At 41.1% G+C, this 19408-nt stretch overlaps 1 pseudogene; it reads right to left on the bottom strand.

Annotated features, from left to right (window-relative positions):
• Positions 1–9297: 9297 nt before the first annotated feature.
• LOC105812755 lies at positions 9298–18035 on the bottom strand (annotated as a pseudogene).
• Between the last annotated feature and the right edge of the window lie 1373 nt (positions 18036–19408).

The raw sequence follows: 19408 nt of genomic DNA, 5'->3' as shown, positions 1-19408 counted from the left end.
GGTGTAAATACACCCATCCTCCCTCCCCCCTCCCACCTGCCTACTCCCACAAAAAACAATGGTGATCTAACATCTCTTATATTATCCTGGATAGAGCTGGAGCCCATTCTACTAAGTGAAGTATCACAAGAATGAAAGAACATGCACCACGTGTAAAACATGTTTATAATTTCATTAACACACCTCCCTTCAAGTGGTAGAACCAAATTCCTATCCCTTTGAATGTGGGCTGAACCGAATATCTTGCTTCTAATGACTAGAATAAAGTGGAAGCAACATTGTGCAACTTGGGAGATGTTGTAGTCTGTTTTGTTTTACTATAATAGAATACCTGAGACTGGGTAATTTATAAAGAACAGAAATTTATTTCTCACTGTTCTGGAGCCTGGGAAGATCAAGGTACCAGCAGGTTTGGTGTCTGGTAAGGGCCCAGTCCCTGCTTCCAAGATGGCACCTTGAAAGCTGCACCCCTTGGAGGAGAGGAATGCTGTTCCTCATATGGGAGAAAAGTGGAAGAGAGAGAACTCACTTCCACAAGTCATTTTAATAGCAGCATTAATCCGTTCATGAGGGTGGGGCCTTCATGACCCAAACACCTCCCCAAAGGCCCCATCTACCAACACTGTTGCATTGGGAATTAAGTATTCAACACACGAAGTTGGGGGGACATATTCAAATCATAGGAGGAGAGTAGGTCATAAAACGTACTGCAACTTCAACTCTTCTTCGGGTCATTCACACTGGGACAAGCCAGCATCTATAACAGGAGGTCACTCAAGCAGCCTGTGGTGAGGCCCATGTGGTGAGGAACTGAGGCCTACTGCCAACAGCCGTCTGGGAAGCAGGTACTCCAACCCGCCTCAGCCCTGCCTGAAATCTTGATTGTAATAATGTGAGTGACCCACAGAAACTGTGAACTAATAAATATTTGTTGTTTTAAGCCCCCAAGTTTTGGCATAATTTATTACACAGAAATAGACAAATAATACACTGAGGGAATTGGCAACATCTTGTCTCATGGTCAGAATGGGGGTAGCCAAAGAGAGAAGAAAAGGACACCCAGATTAATCTTTGTTATGGGCTGAACTGTGTCCCACAAACTTGATACGTTGAAGTCCTAATCCCTAGTATCTCGGAATGTTATTGAATTTGGAGGTAAAGTTTTTAAAGAGACAATTTAGAATGAATGAGGCCATTGGGGGCAGGCCCTAGTCTAAAATGGCTGGTGTCTTTATAAGAAGAAATTAGGATACAGACATGAACAGAGGGAAGACCATGGGAAGATACAGGGAGAAGATAGCCATCTATAAGCAAAGGAGAGAGACCTTCGGAGTGAAACCAAACCTGCCAACACCTTGGTCTTGTACTTCTAGCCTCCAGAACAGTGAGGAAACAAATTTCTATTGTTTAAGCCCCCCAGTCTGTGGTTTTTGTTATGGCAGCCCTAGGAAACTAATATATTTCGTATTGTTAATTATATCATGTTCTCCCATTAGCAAAGATTTGCCTTCCAGTGCAATGAATACACTCTCGTATAGAAGTTCCAAACTCTGAATTTGAAGATAGTCCCAGAAGAAGATTAGAAAGAGTGTGGTGTTTTAAAAAAAGTTAAAGAAATAATAGCTAAAAACTTCACAAATTTGACCAAAGATACAAACCTATAGATTCAAGAAAGTAAGAAAACCCTCAATAGAAAAAAAAAAAAAAAGAAAAAAAGAAAGCAACACCCAGGCACATCATAAGCCAACTGCTATAAACTAAAGGCAAAGAAAAAATCTTGAAATCAGCCAGGAGAAAATAACACATTACATAGAGGGGACAACTCAAGTCAGAAAATGTGGAGCCAGAAGGAAGTGACACAGCATTTTTAAAGTGCTGAAGGAAAAAACCCATCAACCCAGAATTCTATATTCAGTAAAAATATCCTTCAGGAATGAAGGTGAAATAAAGACATTCTCAGATGAAGGAAAAGTAAGAGGATGCAGAGCGAGCAGCGGATCTGCTCTGAAAGAACTGCTAAAGGATGTCCTTCAGGCTGAAAAGAAATGATACAAGAAGGAGACTTGGAACATCGGGAATGAAGTAAAGGCAACAGAAGTGACTAATGCTGGGTAAATATCATAGACCATTTTTCTCTTGAGTTCTTTAAAAATATGTTGGGTGGTTGAAAGCATAAGTCATAACATTGGTGGGATTTCCATGTATGTACAAATGATATATGACAACTATAGCGTAAAGTAGGAAGAGTAAGGGGTCCTGTAAAGTGGTAAGTTTTCTATATTCCAATTAATGTGGTAAAATAGTGATTCTAAGCAGACAGTGAAAAGTTAAGTATTTTTTAATCCCTAGAGAAACCACCAAAAAAGCTATACAAAGAGGTAAATCAAAATCACAATTGGTAAATTAAAATGTAACATTTTAAAAATATTCAAACAAGTCAAAAGAAGGCAAGAAAGAGAAACAGGGGCAAAGCACAGAGGGAACACACAAAAACAAATTTATAAAGTGGTATACCTAACTCCAAATATGTCAGTATTGTAATTATATTAAAAAGAATGAGCTACATCAACATGCACTAATGTAGAAAAATCTCTATGACATATTGTTACCTAAAAAGCAAGCTATAGAACAAAACACTCATTTAATACCAGTTAAGTTTTTAATTTATTTTTATATGTTCATGTACACTTGATTTCTGCTCAATGTAAATGCATTAGGAAAGATCTGGAAGTATACTCAAAGTTAAAATAGTTCCTGAAATGTCACTGGAATTAGAAGAAACAGTGTCAAGAGGAACTTTTTTCTGCATGATTTTAATTTTTATGACAAGAATGTATTTATGTATTACTTTGTCATTAAAAATAAATGAAATCAAATCACTTTTAAAAGAACATACTGTTCACAGTGTGCTGATGATACTACCATCTGGGAATTAGACATTTTTAGATCCCCTAACTTGACAGTGTACCTAACTGTTTTCAGCAGAATTTGTCAGATGAAGTTAGGGTTTCAATCTGTTTTCTGTCTGTACCATTTATCTTCTACTCCCATTTTTCCTCCCCTTCCCAAATTTAATAGCCCAAAGTCCACAGATTACATTGGGGTTTGTTCTTGGTGTTGTATATTCTATGGATTTCCTAAACGTATAACAACACGTATTTATCACTAAATTACTGGCAAACCTCACTTTGTTGCTCTTCCCTTTACTGCACTTTGCAGATAGTGTGTTTTTTACACATTGGAAGATTGTGCCTACCCTGTGTCTAGCAAATTTATTGGCACCATTTTGTCAATGGCATGTGCTCACTTTGAGTCTCTGTGTCATATTTTGGTGATTCTCATAATATTTCAAAATTTTTTCATTGTTACTATATCTGTTATGGTGAACTGTGATGAGCGATATTTTATGTTACTGTTGTAATTGTTTTGAGGCACCACAAACCACATTCATAGAAGACAGCAAACTTAATCAATAAATGTTGTATGTGTTCTTACTGCTCCACTGATCGGCCATTCCCCTCTCTCCTTCCCCTCAGACCTCCCTATTCCCTGAGACACAATAATATTGAAATTAGGTCAATGAATAACCCTGCAATGGCCTCTAAGTGTTCAAGTGAAACAGTTGAAGAGTTGAAAGGAAGAGTTGCATATCTCTCACTTTAAATCAAAAGCTAGAAATGATTAAGTTTAGTTAGGAAGGCACATCAAAAGCCAAGACAGCCTGAAAGCTAAGCCTCTTGTGCCAAATAGTTATCCAATTTGTAAATGCAAAGGAAAAGTTCTTTTCCTTTAGAAGAAAGTGAAAAGTGCTACTCCAGTGAACATACAAATGATAAGAAAGTAAAACAGCCTTATTGCTGATGTGGAGAAAGTTTTAGTGGTCTGGATAGAAGACAGAATCGGCCACAGCATTCCTTAAAGCCAGAGCTTAATCCAGAGCAAGGCCTTAACTCTCTTCATTTTTATGAAGACTGAGAGAGTGACAAAGCTGCAGAAAAAAAGCTGGAAACTAGCAGAGATTGGCTTATGAGGTTGAAGGAAAAAGCCATCTCCGTAACATAAAAGAGCAAGGCGAAACAAGTGCTGATGTAGAAGCTGCAGCAAGTTATCCAGGAGATCTAGCTCAGATAACTGATGAAGGTGGCTACACTAGATGACAGATTTTCCATGTAGATGAAACAGCCTTATATTGGAAAAAGATGCCATCTAGGACTTTCATAGCTAGAGAGGAAGTCAGTTCCTGGCTTCAAAGTTTCAAAGGACAGGCTGACTCTCTTTTTAGGGGCTAATGTAGTTGGTGACTTTAAGTTGAAGCCAGTGCTCATTTACCATTCTGAAAATTGTAGGGCCCTTAAAAATGATGCTAAATCTTCTCTGCTTGTGCTCTATAAATGGCACAACAAAGCCTAGATAACAGTACTTCTGTTTATAGTTTGGTTTACTGAATATTTTTAGCTTCAAAGTTTCAAAGGACAGGCTGACTCTCTTGTTAGGGGCTAATGCAGTTGGTGACTTTAAGTTGAAGCCAGTGCTCATTTACCATTCTGAAAATTGTAGGGCCCTTAAAAATGATGCTAAATCTTCTCTGCTTGTGCTCTATAAATGGCACAACAAAGCCTAGATAACAGTACTTCTGTTTATAGTTTGGTTTACTGAATATTTTTAGCTTATTATTAATATCTACTGCTCAGAAAAAAGATTCCTTTCAAAATATTACTGCTTATTGACAATGCACCTGGTCACCCAAGAGGTCTGATGGAGATGTACAAGGAGATAGATGAATGTTGTTTTCATGCCTGCTAACACACATCCATTATGCAACCAAGGTCAAGAAGTAATTTCGACTTTTATGTCTTATTAGCTAAGAAATACATTTCATAAGGCTATAGCTGCCATAAAGAGCAATTCTTGTGATGGATCTGGGAAAAATATAATTGAAAATCTCTGGAAAGAATTTCGCATTCTAGATGATATTAAGAACATTTGTGATTCATGGGAGGAAGTCAAACTATCAACATTAACAGGAATTTGAAAGCAGTTGATTCCAGTCCTCATGGATGACTTTGAGGGGTTCAAGACTTCAGTGGAGGGAAGTAACTGCAGATGTGGTGGGAAAAGTAAGAGAACTAGAATTGGAGCTGAAGATACTGCTGAATTGCCATAATCTTATAAGAAAACTTTAACGGATAAGGAGTTGCTTCTTATGGATAAGCAAAGAAAAGGTTTCTTGAGATGGAACGCACTCCTAGTGAAGATACTATGAACATTGTTGAAATGACAACAAATGATTTAGAATATTAAATAAACTTAGTTGATTAAGTAGCAGTAGGATTGGAGAGGATTTACTCCAATTTTGAATGAAGTTTTACTGAGAGTAAAATGCTATCGAAGAACATCACGTGCTACAGAGAAATCTTTCATGAAAGGAAGAGTCAATCAATGTAGCAAACTTCATTGTTGTCTTATTTGAAGAAATTGCCACAGCCATCCCAGTCTTTAGCAAACACCACCCTGATCAGTTAGCAGCCATCAACATTGAGGCAAGACCCTCCACTAGCAAAGATTATGACTTGCTGAAGGCTCAGATGATCATCAGCATTTTTTTAGCACTGAAGTATTTTTTAATTAAGGCATGTACATTGACTTTTTTAGACAAAATGCTATTGCACACTTCATAGACTACAGTATAGTGTAAATATAACTTTTATATGCTCCGGGAAACCAAAAAATTCATGTGACTTGATTTATGTTATGGTGATATTTGCTTACTTGCTCTGATCTGATCCCTGAGATTGCTCTGACCTTTCCTGCAAGTTCACCCTGATATGCATTCAAGGACAAGAAACATAAATAAAGAGTCAGAGACTCTCTGCTGTGGAAGGTGGTTTTAGATCATTGACTTTAAACCGTGTCTGAGTTTTATTCTCTCTGCAACCTTATAGCAAGGTAGATCTTCATTCTCTCTTGAAATGCACTAGTGATATAGGGAATCCCTATGACCATGGCTGTATATTTCCTTTTTGGGTATTTGAGAACATCTTTGTAAAAGGAGCAGAAACCTGTGTCTCCCTATAGCTTCTACCCATTGGTTTAGATGCATCCCTTGGACTTGCACCACTGAGCACTATTGAGCAAATCAACTCTCTCTTCCCCATGACGGCCCTTCATACCATAAACAAGGTAATGTTATCTCCATCTAATTCAGTTTTTCCTGGCCTTCTCTCTACTAAACATTTCCAATTCCTTCTCAGTCACTTTTGGTCACTAGACAAGTAACACCTGCCAGCGTTCTCAATTTTATGTAAAGTGCCTTACAAATGTATTTTAAAGCCCCTTCACTACCAACCACCCGTAGCAAAGAAATGTGCAGCTCCCAAACGAGCTCTAAATACAAATTCTGGAGCCACTAGTAAGGACATATTGTCAAAACTTTTACTAGATTCTTCATGCAATTATTACTAATAAAGGTAAATTTATTGAATGCTTAATATGTACCAGACTCATTATATCATTTAATTCTCACTTTTATAGATAAGGAAAAAAATTGAGACTTTAACTTTCCCACAGTTGCTTACGTAGTAAGCAATAGAGAGATTTGACTCCAATCCACCAATTCCAAAGCCCATGTTCTTAATTATTAAGCTATACTCCAAATTGAGGCATGGCTCCTGTTTTTGTTTATTTTTTGGCTTTTGTTTTCCTGTTCCCCTTCTAAATTTTGTACACTTCAAGTACTCAGAATGACAAAGTTGATGATTTTCCTTTCAAAACCTAATTCCAGATTCCAGGCCAACCCCTCTCAGATGGTTAACACAAACCATTGCTGTCCCACAGCCTCAACTGGGCCAAGAAGTATCATCACCCAGAAGGAGCAGCAAGCTACAACTCACTGCCTTTCCAGTGAAGTTGGCTCTAACCCTTATGGAGAAACATAAGCAATGAGAGAATATAAAAGAAAGTGGGTAAGTAAGAAGGGAAATATAACAAAAGAAGGAGAATCAGAGCTCAGGATAAGAGTGTGTGGCGACCACATCTGAACGGGGAAACATTAACTGCACAGTCAGACTAAATCTCAGAAAACACTTATCCCCAAATGCTAAACCACAAAGTAGGCATGCTGGAATGCATTTTTTTAAAGGATCAGAGAATGTATAAGTTGCCTGCGATCCCTGGAAGGGCCCAGAGTTTACTCCCTGTACTACAGGAATGAGAAATCCACTAGTAAAGGGAGACTGACGTCGTTGAGAAGCTCAAGGGTTTTTTGTAATCAAAGAATGACAATAGGGAAAGCATCTCTGGAACTTGTGTCCTAACATCTGTATGGTAACAGGAATCTAAAACAGGAAGGCCCAGCAGTTCTAATTATTCTATTAAGCAGCAAAGCCAGAATGGTAGCCAACGGACTCTGAGCCACAGGGATCTGTGGCAATGGCTAATGACTATGGTGTTAAGGGTAATAGAATAACTAACCAGAAGGGTGATGTCAGCTGAGACAATGAAGAATCACAATTCTTTACTCATCTTGCTCATTTCCTGCCCCAGACCTAGAATCAAACATGTCTCTAAGAAGCCTTGGGGTCTTTTGGTGGGAAATGGTATTCTAAGACCATGATCTGGATGGTATGTGTGCAACCCCTTTGGCTTATTTGTTTCTGTATTTTTCAGTGAACAGAACTGACTATATATATATATATATATATATATATATGTGTGTGTGTGTGTAGTGTACACACACACACATACATACATACACACAGTGTGCTCAATGACACTTTCAAGTCAAATTTAGAACCCCACAAAGGTCTAAGGAATATAATACTATTCTATCACCAATATTTTTGAAAACAGTTTAAATTTTTTGGAAAACATCATCTTCAACCTCCCCCTCATTTTTATAGTTGTGCTATATCTACATTAACAAATCATATAGCCATTGCATACCTGACACCCTCCTTATAATCCCCATGTAGTTTTAGTTTTATAAGTAAATATATTTAGAATTTTTTGTAGTTGTGCTATATCTATACCATCAAAACAGAAAGCCATTACAATTCATACTGCCATCATTTTAACCTCATTTAGTTCTAGTTCTACAAGGAACTATATTTAATGTTTGCCATCAGTCTGTAGGTCAATGTCCCCCTAGTTATTTTGACTGTCCAAAGCTTGTCCTCTAGGGGATTTCTCAGGAAGGGATTGTGAGAGCAACAGTCTCCAGTTCTTCCATGTTATGCCAGTGTCTGCCCTTTGTCCAGGCACACCTCCCCCGGCAGGGGAGACACAGGGCCTGAGGTAGGAAGCCTTCCATGTGTGTGGGAATCGTCCACCAAAGATGCCTGTGACCCCTGTGGGCCAAGGGGATACAAGTAGGGCAGGCACTCACAGGGTCTACCACTATCCCTGACTTTCGGGTGCCAGGGGTTTAAAGTCATCAGGTTACTTCTGTGGCACCTGTCTGTGGAAGGCTGAGTTGTGTGGATGCGGGTGGACCAGATGTAGTCTTTCAGGACAGGATCTGAGGGAAGAATGAGGACACCGGGGGCTGGTCCTTCCCCTCAGACATGGGTTCCGTGCTGACCACTCCCTGTTGTGCAAACAGACTGAGGTTCGATTTCTGCTCATGGACTAGCTCTGTGTTCTCAGAGCAGGTTTCTTAAATCACCCTAAGTCTTGGCTTCCTCAACTGTAGAATTAAAGATGATAAACATCAGCTTCACGGAGATGTTTAGGAGAAAATCCACATGAAAGCATTTAGTAGCATGTTCAAAAAGCCATTTTCCTTTTCTTCCTTCCAGCTTTCTGTCTGCCTAACTTTAGCTCCTTTCTTTTTTCTAAGACTCCCAATCACACATTTAATTTTATGGCAGAGTTGACATTATTGCAGGTGGTTTTAACAATAGTTTCATACCACAAGGCCTCTTTTCTGATGTTCTTTATTATTGCTGGTAGTGGAGATGTTTTTTTTAATTTCAGAATATTATGGGGGTACACATGTTTTGGTTACATAATTTGCTTTTGTACAGTTTGAATCATTAAGAGTGTGCCCTTTGCCCAGATAGTGTTCATTGTACCTGTTAGGTGTGAATTTACCCATCCCCTCCTTCCCCCTCTCACCTGCTTGATTTCTATTGAGTTTTACTTCCATATGTACACATGAGTGTGGCAGTGAAGAGTTTGAACCAAAGTGTGTATTTGGCGCACAAACTCTTCATCAATAATGTGTTGCAGTGCGGTGGCCTCAGGGCCACACAAGGCTCCCACAAGGAGAGGCAAGCCCGGACTCCGCCCTCCTTCCCCTCAGAGGTGGGGGTCGTAGCTGGCCACCACCATGTTCTCCCCAGTGATGTAGCTGGCGTCTGGAGAGCACAGGAAGGACACGAGCCCTGCACACTCTTTGGGGTGCCCCACTCTGCAGGGAAAGAAGAGGTGGGCTGAGACTGACGGCGCCTTCCCCATGAGCCCTGGGCTCCCACGGGACGCTGGAAAGTCAAGACCTCTGTGGGGATGAGCGAAGGGTCGCAGGTGAAGAAATGTGGGCCTGAGTGGGTCATCAGATCCCAGAAAGGGGAATAAGTAACAGCCTGCAAGGGATAGTGTCTGGTCTTTTATCCTTCACGAAGGTTCTAAGGTCTTGTTATTCCAGATCCACCAGGGACACTGCCTCACCACAACCTACCTCTGTACTCCATGGAGTCTCTTCAGACAGTCCCCAAGGTCTGTGTCCTGAATGATCTAAACAAAAGGTCAAAGGTTAGTGCTGCTCATACAGGTGGAGTCACATGAGCTGTATATCATGCAGGCCTGTGTCTTTGTGGAAGGGCTGCTGGTGGACACTCTGGCTGGCCCCTGACAGAGCATGGATTCTGATCCCAAAGGCTGCGGGCCAGAGCATCAGAGCAGGAGTCCACAGGTCCATGTCTGAGAGCCCAGGTCTCTGTGGGGCCTGGCCTGGAAGGTGAAAGCAGCCCAGTGCTCAGTGGAATGGAAACAGGAGCTGCCCTTGATCCTCACCACTCGGCCGAAGCTTGTATCCATGACTCCTGGTACCAGGCAGTTCACCCGAATGTTTTTTGGTGCCAGCTCCACTGCAAGGATCTTAGTGAGGCCCAGCAGGGCTGTTTTACTGACATTATAGACCCCAAGACTCTGTGGAGAGAAAGGGGAAAAGATAATGGACTAGAATTGGAGCCAAAGGAGAGGCACCTGGAGAACCCAGGAAATCCATCCCAATAACACCTCCAGATCAGGTCAGGGAGACAATGCCCAAAAGAGATGGCAAGAGGCTCCCATTAGGTGCATTTATGTAAAAGGCAAGACCTTTTACATAAATGACACACATTGATCCTTTTTGCATGGGGGTAGTCCTGAGGGAGCAATTGTCAAACTGTGGATATTTACATGTACCCAATTTTCCAGATGAAGTGGGAGAGAGTTTCCTCTTACCTCACCTGGAGCCATAGGCAGTCATACTTACAACAACTAGAGTACAGGCTGCAACTGAGGAGACCAGGACCACCGAACCTTGCCTGTGAAGATAAAGATAGGGAGGTGTGTGAGCTGAACAGTTATCTTAAGTGTGTATGGAAGAGGGTGGAGGATTGTGCTGGTGAGCAAGAATAGCTTGGGCTTGGTGGAGGTATTTATCTCCATTTTCTTTGAGGTCTTCACTTATGTTTCTCAAATTATATTGCCAGAGAAGCCATCTGTGTTTGGATTTTGTTTTTGTAGGAAAAGTTCTGACTACAGATTACACGTATTTCGTAGTTATTGGGCTGGTCAGGTTTTCTACCTATTCTTGAGTCAGTTTTGGGAAGGTGTCTAATTTTTAAAAATGTGTCAATTTCATTACAATTTCAGTATAAACATAAGTTTGGCATAAAGATTTCATTTTGGCGTTATGATTCCCTTAGTGCCTTTTTATTGTCCTCAGGATCTCTAGTGACATCTCTTGTTTTTATTCCTGATATTGGTTATTTGTGCCTTTCCTCTTTTTTTCTTGATCAGTCCCACCAGAAATTTGCCAAAAGAGTTAGTGTTGTTTTTTTTTTAATAAATGCTTGGTTTTCTTGATCCCTATGTCATTTTTTTTCTTTTCAATTGATTTCTGCTCTATATTATAATCTTTTCTTTCTTCTTTCTGTGCATTTACTTTTTCCCCTGCACATTCCAGTTTTGCTTTTATTTAATATTGACAATATAGTACTCTGGTAACCACTATTGTTTATAATCTAGAAAGATATGCTTTTATTCAATGTCTGTAACAGGGGACTAAAATGTAAATTTTAAATGCAGCAGTAGAGCTGAGTACATTTTGTGTGATGTACTGAGGTTTATCTGTCCTTCTTTAAATCCTTGATTCCTAGCCTTTCCTAGAACTTTAACTTTCTTAGAACTATTTCTATAAATAAATTTCTATAAACTCAGTCAGCAGAAATGAAAATCTGGATAAAACATCTCATTGTTGTCTAAAGTAATCAGATTTAAAATTTTTAATTTGATTAAAAATTCTAGCTTGAGAATCTTTATGTTTTAACAGCAATTACTGATATACTAGGAATAATGTCTAATATCCAATTTTATGCTTTTTAAAAAATTATTTGCTTTTTTTGATTTTTTATTTCTACTTCCCTCTCTATTAGTTTGAAAATGTACTGCATACTCTGTTGTCATTCCTGTAGCTGTCACTCTAGAAAATAAAATAGGACTGTTTAACTTATCAAACTTCAAAATTAATATTCTTACCCTCTCTCTAACAACAGGAAAATCTTACAACATTTTAACTCCATTTCTATCTTCCTGATTCGAATTTTTTTACATATTTTAATTTTTTTAACTCCACAAAACATCATTATTGATTTTTACAATAACTATTTAAGTTTGTTCATGTTACTATATTCTGTGTTTTTCATTCTTACTTTCATTTTAGATTTTCCATATGAGATTATTTTTTTCCTTCTGCCTGGAATACATCACTTAGAATTTCCTTTAGTGAAGGTCTTCTGGTAGCAAACTTTGTTTTTATTTGAAAATTTGCCCTAATTTTTAAAAGATATATTTATTAAGTATAGACTTCTAGGCTGACACTTACTTTCTTTCGGCATATGGGAAGCTCCATTTAAATTGGGTTGTGAAGGATAGCTGGGATTTTGGCAAGTAGATGAGAAGAAATGCAAACAATTTAAGTGCAGTTCTCTTTATGAATTCCTACCCTGTGGACAAGGCAGGAATGGTGCTTGTTTAATTTTACTTGCACATATCCCATAACTAATAATATTAGGTCATTAAACATGAAATGTTCGGTTTTGAATCTGAAGGGTAGCTTATTAACAAGAAGCAGTACAATTAGCCAAAGTACACACCTAAACTGTCATCACAGTTTTGCCATCTTAACAATAGCTTGTTTATGTTAGCAGTGAAGAAGCCTGGAGAGCGAGTGGGGATTAAATCACAAAAGGTGTTTTCCACAGCTTGTTGAGAAGTGAATATTTGTCCTTGCAAGAAGTGCTCCAAAGCCTGGAAGAAGTGGTAGTCAATTGGTGCAAGATCTGGTGAATACGGTGGATGACAAAGAGTTTCCAAGTCCAACCTCTGTAGTTTGAGCAGCATTGTTTGTGCGACATGTGGTTGAGCATTGTCTTGCAAGAGGATTGGCCTGTCTCTATTCACCAGTCTTGGCTGCTTAATTGCAAGCATCCTCATCATTTTGTCCAATTGGTTGCAGTAGACATCTGCTGTAACCAATTGATCAGATTTCATGAAGCTGTAGTGTATAATACCACTGCTGGACCATCAAACAGACACTATTAGCTTTTTTTGATGAATATTTAGTTTTAGACTGTGTTTCGGCACTTCATCTTTATCCAACCATTGTGCCGAACACTTGTGATTGTCAAAAAGAATCCATTTTTCATCACACATAACAATACAATGTAGAAATCAGTCAACTTTATGTTGTGATAGCAAAGAAAGGCAAGCTTCGAGACAATTTCTCTTCTGACGCTCGTTTAATTCATGTGATACCCATCTATCCAGCTTCTTTACCTTTCCCATTTGTTTCAAATGGTCCAATATTGTTGGAATAGTAACATCAACCCTTGCTGTTAATTCACATGTAGATTGAGATGGATCCACTTCTACTACAGTTTTCAGCTCACCATTATCCACCTTGGTTTCAGTTGCCCATGTGGCTCATTTTCAAAATTAAAATCACCAGAATGAAACTTCTTAAACCATCAACATACTGTGTGTTCATTATCCACATCCTTCCCAAACACTTCATTGATATTTCAAGCTGTCTGCGCTGCATTAGTTCTGTGACAGAACTCATATTTGAAAATAATACAAATTTTCAATTTATCCATGGTTTCATAAAAATTACTCTAAAAAATTTTTTGAAAGATAATCACAAGCCAAAATGTGCATTTGAAAGACGAGGATGTACCTTCACAATAAACATAAAACAAGAAATGTCAAAGTGAAATGTCAGATATCAACTCTCAAACAGGCCTTAAGGAAATCGGACATTTCATACTTAATAACCTAATAGTAGTAGTAGTAGTAGTAGTAGTAGTAGTAGTAGTAGTAGTAGTAGTAGCAGTAGTAGTAGCAACAGCAACAGCAGTAGTAGTAGTAATAACATTAATAATGTTTATTATAAATATTAAAATTGATGTAATTGCTATTCAATTATATTTATACTACTTATATGATAATTTATACTATACATAATATTAATTTTCAAGTGTTTATTATTTACTCTAATAAATAGATATAAATAGACAGTCTTTACTATGTGCATTTTGCTTGGTAATCAACATATTTTATCATATCAATTAATGTTCACAACAGGTCTGCTAAGCATCATTATTCCTACTTAATAGGTAAGGAAATGAAGGCCCAGAGAGTTTAACTGCCAAACTTGTGTAGCTAGTAACAGAGCAGGGATCTGAAGGTAGGTCTCTTTAACTCCAAAGCCCGTACTATCTTCATCATACCAGTAATTTGCAACCAGTGTGTGAAGCCAGGCTCTGCAGAGGCAGCCAGGACCAGCAACAGGGGACTAGGCAGAGACCACATGGTTGAGCACCAGATCCCCAATCCACATTTCAATATAGGCACCTCTCTTATGGAGGTTATTTGTTGATAAAAAGGGTTCTGCTTTTAAAAAACAGTTTGAAAATTATTGTGTTGGGTTGAGCCACATAGATTATTGTATTTGGCCATTCTCGACCTGCAAAAACTATATTTTTGTAAATACGGTTTGATTTAATACCACACCATGCCTGTGTTAGGGCTGGAAGGGGCCTTAGAAGCCATTATTAGTTAGAAATCTTGGATGTGTTTCACAGACAGTCACATGGGTCCAAAGAAGCAGCCCGGCCTATAATAAGTGCTCAGTATGTGCTTGCTGAGTTCAGTGGCTGCTCCAAAATGTCAATATGGAAAGCACTAAAGGGAAGCAGTACAGTTGGAAGAGGTGCCTTAAAGCTACATCTGCAAAGCCCTTTACCTGAGATTGAGAAAACCTCTGCTGACCATTTTAACAAGAGTGAGGGCAAGCTGGTGGAGATAATTTCAGAGGAGGCACGGCTAAGCAGGAGGGAGGTCTGAGGGGCTGGGATATGGCCAAAGGGATCTATTTTGGAACAGGAATGAGACTGGCCCAGTCGGACAGCTGGAATGGGGATGGCTGGAGTGCCTTCAGGAGAAGCGGTGTTCCTGGGGTGGGCAGACAATGGAAACTTCTAATGATTGGGCCTGCAATTCAATGAGTGAAACGGAGTGGCCTGGAGCACAGCCTGACTGTTCCTCCCCTAGGCCAAACGCTAGGCACCTGTGAGCACCCCAAGTCACTGAGATGTGGGAAACTGGCAGCAAGAGACATCTCCAGCCCCATCCCACAGGTGAAGATGGAGCTGGGCAGGCAGGCATCTACCAGGGACTATGGAGAGAGGCAGGGAAGCAGACTTTCTAATCTGGGAATTGACTGGCTGGGGCTGGGGGATGGTGGGGGAGAATGGGCCAGTGAAATAGTTAGGAAGTAGGAGGGACGAGAGGTGAGCGGGACTGGGAAATATGGCCGCTCTGGTTCCGGACAGGCGGCAGGGGGCCTCAGAGTCGTCAGCCTGGACCCTTGTGGCCTGAGCTCCTGCAGCCCAAGAGAGGCCACTTCCGTTTCTCTGATTCCAGGACAGTGGTGGGTCTCTGAGACTTTCTGTTTGTGGATCCTTCCTCCTTCTTCTAATAGAGTCCTGGCCAGACTCTCTGAGCATGCTGATATAAGAGAATGACACTAATGGATAGAAATCTTTTGTTTTTATGGCTGACACAGAGTCTGAAATTCGAAGTCTTTTGTATTACAGATTCAGCCAAGCCTGTTTTCCAGTGGAAAGGTCGAACTCAAATCTGGCCCCTCTCACTCTAGTTCCATTGCTTCCTGTGGGATATCAACTCCCTTCCTACCCCTTTTCCCACCCTCACCCTCTCTTCTCCATGTAGGGCAGCAGCTAGCTCAGCAGCAGGGCTGGGGCCTTCACATTAATGCCCAGGATCTGAAATCAGAGCAGATGAGGAACAGAGAAGGAAAGACACAGCCCAGTGTTCTCGCCATATTAGAAAATGTACCACATTAGGATGTAGGCGTGATGGCCTCTGACAAGGGGAAGTGGGCAGAGTGTTGGCTTTCCTGGGCATGTATGGAAATGGGGGACATCCCTACAATTCAGGAACAAAGGCTGAGGACTCTCCAGGCAGAAGACCCCAGAGTCTGCATAATGTCTCGCCATGCCTCCTAGGCCACCAGTTCCATCTGGAGCAGAGGAGGCATAAACAGCTGAGTCTAGAGAAGGCCAGAGGTGCCAATGTTGGGGATTAAATATCACTGGGAAAGGAAGGAAGTCATTCCCTCCTTGATGCCCCCTATTTTTTGTGACTACTTGGCTTTCTGTTGGAGACCCCTGCAGACTGGGAACTCCTGAACAGTGGAGAGAGCAGACCAGAACTGCAACATAGATACTCTCATCTCCATCTCACAGATGGGGAAATTGAGGCTTAGGAAGTCAGGCATGTGACCTCACTCTCTGCCAAGGGGTCTGTCATGGGAGGGTGGATGTGTGGGAGCTAAAGACCAGCTCTGGGTGTGTGAGCTGAGATGGAGGGAGGGTTACATAGAGGGTGAGGATGAAGTTCAACCCGCCCTTCACTGGCTTCCCCAGACCTCACCTTGTCCCAGGCCTGCTCACTGTTCTCCAAGGTACTCCCCATCACAGGACTGACCCCTGCCACACACACCAGGAAGTCCACACCCCCACAGTGTTCCAGGGCCTGAGGGTAGGAAGAGCCATAGAAGACCAGTATCAGGAAATGAAAGAAGGTTCCTGCTGCAGTGGGAGGTGACCCCTGTTTGATGTCTCTGGGGCTGTGTCTGCATTAATTCCAGAGGACAGGAGAACAACACCAAGTGAGAATGAAGAGCCATTTCTTCTCTTTTAGGAATCAGGCACTGAATTTTTGGACAAAAGAGGTGGAGTGTCATCCCAGGTACTCTTTCATATCTTTCTACTGCCTAGTCCCAGGCACTGTTGGCTACCAGTCCCCAAACATAGCTCTCACCTGCACTGTTTCCTGTGATTTCACTGTCCCCTTGTCTTTTCCCCGAACACTGTTGCTCTGACTATACAACAAGGATTTCCTTCTCTACGATATCTCTGTCCCCTCAGATCCCTCCTCAGGCATCTTCCAGGAGGTCCTAGCTGATACTTGACACAGAGCTGGTGGAGAAGTAGACTTCTCCTTTCCCACGAGTGTGTTGCCCACTCCAACATCTCCCTGAATCCTGGACTAGGTGCACTCCCCAGGTATGTCCTTTCTCTGCCCAGGTCTGTTCAGGGCAGACTGGGCCTTCTGGCCAAGGGTTGAGTGACACATAGTTGACTGGATTTTTGAGGGGCCTTTAGTCCTCTCCCCTAGTGTGGGTCACAGCAGCAGAATTCTTGAGTCCCTGTCTGCACCTCCTTTTATGACCCTCACCATGGCCACCAGCCGTTCCCAGTCCTCCACCTTCCCCACATAGCACACAGTGCCTGTCACATTCAGCCCCTCCCCCTGCAGCACGGCCACGGCCCAGTCCACGTTCTGCTACTTCCGACTGCTGACCACCACATGGGCCCCATCCTGGCTCAGGCGCTGAGCGATGGCGAAGCCAATCCTTGGAACAGAAGTGGAGAGGATGTGGCAATTCAGCCCTAGACCAAGACCTTTCTTGCTGCATTTCTCATTCTGAGGCACCAAATGAGTTCTCTCCACTAACCCAGAGCAGCTAACCTCATGCCCTACTTGTGGATGGTCAGAGAACCAAAAGAGGTGATGAGGGAATCCCTCAGTCTGTAGGTATACTGGACCTCCTATGTCCACATTGGATCTTCTTGGCTTCCCCTCCTACTAGAACTGCTACTGTGACAAACTGTTCTCAGGTCCTCAAGGCTTTGGCTTACTTTGAAGCTGCAACCTGAGTGTTCCCTGCCTCAGCCTGTGAAACCACTGAGTGCTCACAGGCAAGCAACTTGGAAGTATGGGGCATTAACCCATGTGGAACAACTCTGGAGCAATTGAGGAAAGGTACAATGGAAGAATTCCCTCTGTCTTCCTCTGATGGATGCCTCTGAGATGCATTTCATGTTTCCCAGAGGACCTGTGGAACCCATCACCCAGTGGCCTGTAGTGGGCCAAGACAATAACATATCCTGCACTGGTTTTGTCTCTTTTCCTAGTTTTCTCTCTTATTACTAATTGTTTCTTCTTCATCACATTCTCAAAAAACTACTAGCACTTGAGCCTAGTAGACTTTGCTTTGTGGGGATGAATTCAGTTCCTGAATTCCCAAACAGTTGCTCTCACCCATTAGTGGATCCTGTGATCACAGCAACTTTGTTGGCTAGTTTGAGGCTATCATTAGTGCCACTGCTGGTGCTTCTCATGGAGAGTGGAACCACAGGGCACAAGAGGTACCTCTGACACCTGGTCAGGAGCCTCAACATGGTGGTTTCTGTTTGATCTTTCTCTTGGTGAGCTCGTTCGAGGGAGGGAGGCCTCTAGAAAGGCAATGACAATTCCAACAAACAGTTCCTGCAAGTAAGAAGATGATCATTTTCCTTGTTGAATTAGAGCTGGGCTGGTCTAGGAATCTCTCCTGGAAGCTCAGCCTAGAACCTTCTCCTCTAGTCCTTCTAGTGGTTTTTTTTTTTTTTTTTTTGAGACAGAGTCTTACTCTGTTGCCCAGGCTAGAATGCTGTGGTGTCAGCCTACCTCACAGCAACCTCAAACTCCTGGGCTCAAGCAATCAGTAGCTGGGACTACAGGCATGTGCCACCATGCCCGGCTAATTTTTTCTATATATATATTTTAGCTGTCCAATTAATTTCTTTCTATTTTTGGTAGAGACGGGGTCTAGCTCTTGCTCAGGCTGGTCTCGAACTCCTGAGCTCAAACTATCCACCCGCCTTGGCCTTCCAGAGTGCTAGGATTACAAGCATGAGCCACTGCGCCTGGCCTCCAGTGGTTTTTTGGACACAGAATTTTCTATATTAAATCTCTTCTCTTTAAACTAACTGGAGTGGTTTCTGTTGTCTGGAATCAACTGCTGACATATACACACATAACATAAGTTCAATAAATATTTATTTGTTGAGAACCCCTAACATAATGAACATCTACTTCACAGGTTTGTTGTGAGAGAACTAAATAAATTAAGATGTAGACACAATGAAAAAAGAAAACTACATAACAATATCCCTTGTGAACATAGAAGCAAAAATCCTCAGCAAAATACTAGCAAACCAAATTCAATACCACATCAAAAAAATAATTCATCATGACCAAGTGGGCTTCATCCCAGTGACACAAGGATGGTTCAACATACACAAATCAATAAATGTGATTCACCAGATAAACAGAAGCAAAAACAAAGACCATATACAATCTCAGTAAATGCATAAAAAGCATTTGATAAAATACGACACCCCTTCATGACAAAAACCCTCAACAAACTAGGCATAGAAGGAACATACCTCAAAATTAATTAGTAGAAACCATATATGACAAACCCACAGCCAACATCATATTGAATGGAGAAAAGCTGAAGCATTCCCTCTAAGAATGGAACAAAACAAGGGTGTCCACTGTCACCACTTCTATTCAACATAGTATTAAAGTCCCAGCCATAGCAATCAGGCAAGAGAAATAAATAAAGGGCATCCAAATGAGGAAAGAGGAGGTAAAACTATCCCTGTTTGCTGAAGATATGATCTTGTATCTAGAAAATCCTAAAGACTCCACCAAAAGACTCCTAGAATTGATAAATAAATTCAGCAAAGTCTCAGGTTATAAAATCAATGTACACAAGTCAGTAGCA

This window comes from Propithecus coquereli, unplaced genomic scaffold (assembly GCF_000956105.1).
Source record: "Propithecus coquereli isolate 6110/MARCELLA unplaced genomic scaffold, Pcoq_1.0 Scaffold261, whole genome shotgun sequence".
Classification (NCBI taxonomy): Eukaryota; Metazoa; Chordata; class Mammalia; order Primates; family Indriidae; genus Propithecus; species Propithecus coquereli.
The sequence above is the reverse complement of the archived record's forward strand: the minus strand, read 5'-3'. Positions and strand labels throughout refer to the sequence as shown.